A 6,605-nucleotide genomic window follows, 5' to 3' on the forward strand; every position below is an offset into this window, starting at 1 on the left:
ACTCCTACCAATACCATTTCAAAGAGGCCCCCCCCCCCCCCTCTTTTTGGGGATTGGATCACAAAAGTTGGCAATCAAAATATGGTTTAAAATTACACATTATTCAGAGTTCAGAGTAACCTGAGGCCTGTTGCATGAAAGGGTCTTTCTTAGAAATGTTCTACGTAAGAACGAGATATCACTCAGTTCAACTGTTTCACAAAGCTGATTTGGGCGATACCAAGAATGGTCCTTGGACAGACACCTCCAGACATGAGATGTTGTATATGTGCAATTTTCATATTTTGCTTTTCCTCTGTTACTTTTCATGCAAAGATATGTTTTTACTCTACCATCAATTCACATTTGTATTTCTTGCATTATAGGCTGACAAATAAAATAAATTCAATTTCTCACATGCAGCCTTTCATATTTTCCTTTTTAGTCTCAGTGATACACATTGATTTTGTTTACTCCATTCAAATCTTATTTTTACCTCAACAAATAATTTTTACAGCAAAATTTGTAAAGTTCTTATTTCAAAATAAGATTCAATAAAAATTCAGAATAATTTAAATAATATAATGTTGAAATTACTTAGTTACTTCAATTTTTATTTTCGGTCAAGGGTCTATATCATCGAAATATCAATGAAAGGTGTCTTTAAGGGCCCTGTGTTCTAGATAACGAAAATAATGGATACTTCAATTTTTTTCCAGATATTTTTGTGAATCTTTAAAGGTGTTTATCCTTTTAGTTTTACCTCATAAAAAAAGTGCCAAACATCAATTCTACACACTGTAACAAATGAAAAAAATATTTGACCTCCATTTATTGAAATACATGATTTTTGGAAAAGCTGTAATTCCGCAATGATAGGTTCAGTTCAGGTGACGATGAAGACTAATTATTTTGCCAATATTATCGTTAACAATGTTGCGGACTTGGAAGACAAAAAATTGAATTCATGAAATGGATCGCGCTGGTTTGTCGCCAATCTTCCTATCTCGGAAGAATGGTCCTAGGAGGACGTCGTATCGCTCATCTTGTCATGAAAGAGGCCCCAAGACAGTCAGATGGCAGGTCCCAAGAAAGTGGCTTCTTTCATCCAAGTGATATTCATGACTTGAGATGTTTTGCATATTTAATGAGCTTGATGCAGACCAAAACACCTCTTTTCATTCGGTCATTGCTGCTCTAATTGTGCATCGAATTTCATGAATTTGGTATCATTGTAAAGAAGAATAATCATTCTTTCAGGTCATGTGTTTGAATTTACTCAAAGATTTTGTAATATAGGTTAAAATTTTTATCTAAAATATGCTACAAAATAATTATTTTCACCTGACAAAAGCTGCTATTTTCACACATTATTTTTGTTTGAGCCCAAATGATTTTTAGATCATGATAAAGCTGAATATGTATGCTTAAAAATGGTTTAGGTTTCAAAATAAGAATTGGTTTAATTGGGTCAAGATCACACTTTTCATTGGCCAAGTACATAAAGCAGCTTGAAAACAAGAATACTGCACTCTGATTGGTCAAAGAGACCACATACTGGCAAATTCCAACGGTTCCAGTGCCTGGGTTCATGGGAAGGTCACACTTCCCATGTGGTAATCTCCTCAAATACCCCGTGCCTGTTGTTCTGTGAACCTTATCCAACCAATCAGAACTCTGGATTTCATGCAAGTACAAAATTTCAGAAATCTCGTCTTGTACCTTGGTGGGAAAAGTGTGATCTTGACCCGATTAAAAGGTGCTGCATATCAAGAGTGGCATTGTGAGAAAGTGCAGAAGTTCAGCTTTATGGTGATATAGATATCATTGAGGCTCAAAATAAAAAGTTTTGCACAATTTGCAAAAGAAAACAGAGGAAGAAAATTCAGTTTTTAGGCACATTTTCAGGTCAGAAATTGCCTTATTTAACAAAATATTGTATACAAAATAAATGACCAATATAAAAGAGTAACATTTACTCTATCTGATGGTACAATAATATTTAATTTGACTTGAGGTTAAAGCAGGTAAATTCTTAGAGAAAGAAAATCTCATGAATCACGAGATTTTGCAAGAAGGAGGATTCAGCCACGAGATGATTTGGATGAATCTGGCCTTTTTGCTCATTAGCATAGGGACCTGCGGTCTGACTGAAGATGAGCACTGGTCTCTGCTCTGGTCCAAGGGGTGGGGGGGGGGCACTTACATTGACGAGCGGATACCACATGCGCGACCAAAAAAACACGTAAAAAGGATGTCTATTTCAAGATAGGGCACGTTAAGTATGTAACGTAATAAGGGTGTAAAAAACCCTAAAATAATGAAAAAAGGGTATCTATTTTCGCTAGGAAGCTACGTGTTTAGGATGTACTTTTTGCCCCAAGAGTCAACACGTTCATGTTTAGAGTACGATTTGCGCGAGGTGTGGCTGTACTTACTAAACCCAATGATGTAGGTAAAGGTAAAACCGACGACCAATCAACGTCTAATTGAAACTATCGCTGTACTTGTTTAGGGGTTCAATTCACTTACATTGACGAGCGGATACCACATGCGCGACCAAAAAAACACGTAAAAAGGATGTCTATTTCAAGATAGGGCACGTTAAGTATTTAACGTAATAAGGGTGTAAAAAACCCTAAAATAATGAAAAAAGGGTATCTATTTTCGCTAGGAAGCTACGTGTTTAGGATGTACTTTTTGCCCCAAGAGTCAACACGTTCGTGTTTAGAGTACGATTTGCGCGAGGTGTGGCTGTACTTACTAAACCCAATGATGTAGGTAAAGGTAAAACCGACGACCGATCAACGTCTAATTGAAACTATCGCTGTACTTGTTTAGGGGTTCAATTCAGGGAACATTTGCCAATCGAATCGTTTTGTTTCCAATACTTGTTAAGGGTAGGATTTTACAGCCAATACTTGTTAAGGGGTGCATTTTCAGTATATATGGAAAATATGTGTTTAGGGTGCTTTTCGAGATCCCATGGTCGCGCATGGTATCCACTCGTGAATGGAAGTGGCCAACCCGGGGCTCTGGTCTGCCACTTTTTTGCGGCGGAGCCCAGCCAGCAGAACCATCTAACTTAGGTCCTACTTGGTCTTGAATTTCACAACGCTAGGCAGCTGCAGCACAAAACTGTATGATGGTGGTCCAAGTCTGCGCACCTAACGATTTGAGTTAAGATTTAACATGAATTACTTTTTAATTTATTTCACAAAATCTTTCAGTTGATAATGTTCCTTATTAATATTATTATGAGAAAGTGTACCAAATACCTCATAAAAATTTGAAATATATGATTTTCTCAGAAAAAACCTTGGGTGGTCATTATTAGAATTTAGATTGAACCACCCAAGGGTTCATTACATGCCGCAGCGCACAGAAAAATCAAGCCATAGAAGTCGTGTGTTGTGGACACCAGAAGTGGGATCCCAGCATGCGCGACCCACTAGTTAGAAATCCACTGCCAAACGCGGTTCGTGGTGCGAGGTTAGTATACTAATACTAACCTCGCAATACGTGTGAGTGGATTGAACCAAAAAATGGTCCCCCATGTTTGCACGCGATTCGGGGATTTTGATGAAAAAGACTGCATTTTGAGGCCTTCACATGAAATGCCCAAAATTCATTATTTTTCCTCCATTTTGTGTCTGATTTTTTTTAATGAATATCTTTCTAAGCTATGTATAGGCCTAGCATGTGTAAAGTCTGTGGTCGTCGCGTATCTTCTTTTAGTAGAATCGCACAGATACGCATATGCGTAGACTTGTCTTGGACTTGGGGGAACTTGCCATACCGGTACTAGCCAGGCGGCTTCTAGAGAGTAAAAATCATTTACTAACGTAAGGTCACTCTCATACGAAGCCAGGGCTTCCGTCATATACTTTTGCGTGTACCACCAAAAAACCTGAAACTTTCGCCCCCGAGATTTCTACTTTCTTTCTAAAAGATCTAGCCCTAAATCATGTACATGGGATACAACTTCATTTCCGACATTTCTACACTATGGATTTTATTTTTAGACAAGAATTCATTTTAAAAAATGAGAAAAATATCATGAATAGACGGAAGAGACTTGCCCGATGTTTACGCCGCCATCTTATTTTCTATTGTTCTTCCCCAACGTTACGCGACGCAAGCGTCCGTATCGTGGGTGAAGAACAATAGAAAACAAGATGGCGGCGTAATGATATTTTTCTCATTTTTCATGATATTTTTCTCATTTTTTTTTGATGAATTCTTGTCTAAAAATAAAATCCATAGCGTAGAAATGTAGGAAATGAAGTTGTATCCCATGTACATGATTTAGGGCTAGATCTTTTAGAAAGAAAGTAGAAATCTCGGGGGCGAAAGTTTCAGGTTTTTTGTGGTACACGCAAAAGCATATGACGGAAGCCCTGGCTTCGTATGAGAGTGACCTTACGTTAGTAAATGATTTTTACTCTCTAGAAGCCGCCTGGCTAACCGGTACCCACATACCTGAATAACAAATCCGCTTTTTTTCATGTTTTTTATGGAAAATAATTACTCACATGAACATGACCCACGTCGATTCTGATATTTTTCTCATTTTTTTTGGATGAATTCTTGTCTAAAAATAAAATCCATAGCGTAGAAATGTCGGAAATGAAGTTGTATCCCATGAACCACTCATGGGATCAATGCATCTCGCGTGCGAAGGATTCATATGCACATGGTGCACGCGAATTTTTCACACCCTTTTTACTAAAATAACTATGCCATTCCTTTTAAAATAATGTTTCTAATTGTGCTATGACACTTACCGAACCATATGGATCGTTTCTTGTCTTCTCTTTGGTGTGTTTTTAAGAAAAAAAAAGAATTTTCTCGTGATCTTCACGTAGATACCGCAGGGTCATCGTGGTTGTAAACTTTTGCTTAAAGAGGGCGCGCGATATAATTCACAAGATGTTTGTTTACGGTTCTGCAGCTTGTACTGCTAGCTGCATTTTAGACGCTCAGCATTATTTTCCTCTTTCTGTTTTTTTTTGTTGCTGTCAAGCGGTATTTTCTATTGTAGCGCCATCAGCGATGATGAAATGTAAAGAGTCGCCGTGAAATGAAGAAAAATTATGTCACATTAATTCGTTAGTTTGTTTCCTATTTTTTTGCACTTTTTTCTTCTTCCTCATCTATGATCAAAGGTGAATACCTTTTTTTGATATCTGTTCTAAAAGCTGGACATTTTAAATATTTTGTTCAAGTAAATAAATCAACAGGATAGTAATCAAAATGCGATAGAGCTGCCCGAGCTGAAAATTCTGATACAAGGACTTGAAAATAAAACATTCTGAGCACTTTTTATAACCATGATGAGACCTATATATATATATATATATATATTTATATATATATATATATATATGTATATGAAATAAGCTAACACGAAAAACAGACGTTTTGGGGACTGTTAAATAAGAATTCATGAGTGGGATAGGTAACTATCTATTCTATTCTTGTTTGTTTTCTATTATTATTTGTGTGTTGTGTTTATTTTTCTTGAAGCACCAAAAGGTGGACATGTCCGCTAAGATATATTAACGAAGTCACCATTATTATCACAAGCTAACGGATCAAAATGCGAGCGTGAAACGTGAGCTTCTTTTTTTCTTAATTCAGTCTTAACGATACTTTTTCATCATATTTTAAAAGTGAATCTCATGATTCAAAATGATAAATGCTTGTCGCACGGGCAGAAATAGCGGGACCAATAGTTATTTTCAATATTCCGAACTGCATTCTGGACGTTGTATAAGCGCCTTTGTATAACAATTAAAAGGGTAGGCCTTACCTTACAAATTATGCGAGCGCTGAACTTTTGGACATTTAAACCTCAACAAATGGACATTTTTAAAATATGAACAACATCATAAATGTCACTTACAAAAATGATGCCAGCGCGAAGCTCGCGCTTAGAGTTTTTGATATTGATGACAGGACTGTATCTAAATGAAAAATAATGCGAGGGCATTTGCGCTTTTAAATTTGGGATTTGAAAAGTCCAACAGATTACCTATACTTTTAAAAGAGGAATGACCTCCAGAATTCAAGCGCGAAGCGCCAGTAGATTTATGTTGAAGTTTAGACCTAGAACAGGGACGTTGAACCTTTATAATCATGAAAAAGATGGTATTTTTATAAATAAAACATAGGAGTCTAATTTTGTTTTAGTGTTAATATTCAGATCTTCAAACTTGACATTTTCCTATCCCCTTCATCATCCCCTCTCCTTCTCCCTTTCCCCCATTTTCGTTCTCCCTTCTTTTCTTCTCTCCCTTTCCCTTCCCTTTTTCGCTTTTCCTTTCCCTTCTTTTCTTTCCTTTCTCCCTCCCCTACTCTTTTCTCGCTCTTTCCATTTTTCTTTCCCTCTCCCTTCCCCTCTTCCTTTCTTTTGTTTTCTTTCTATTTTATGGTCTCCTTTTCCCTCTCTCTCCTTTACCTTTCCCCCTCCCCTGATCTGTCTTTTATTGTCTCTCCTTCCCTTTCCCGCCCCCTCCATTCCCTTTCTCCCTTTTTCCTTTCCGTTCTTTTCTTTCCTTTCTCCCTCCCCTACTCTTTTCTCGCTCTTTCCAATTTTCTTTCTCTCTCCCTTCCCCTCTTCC

The sequence above is a fragment of the Lytechinus pictus genome, chromosome 2, assembly GCF_037042905.1.
Source record: "Lytechinus pictus isolate F3 Inbred chromosome 2, Lp3.0, whole genome shotgun sequence".
NCBI lineage: Eukaryota > Metazoa > Echinodermata > Echinoidea > Temnopleuroida > Toxopneustidae > Lytechinus > Lytechinus pictus.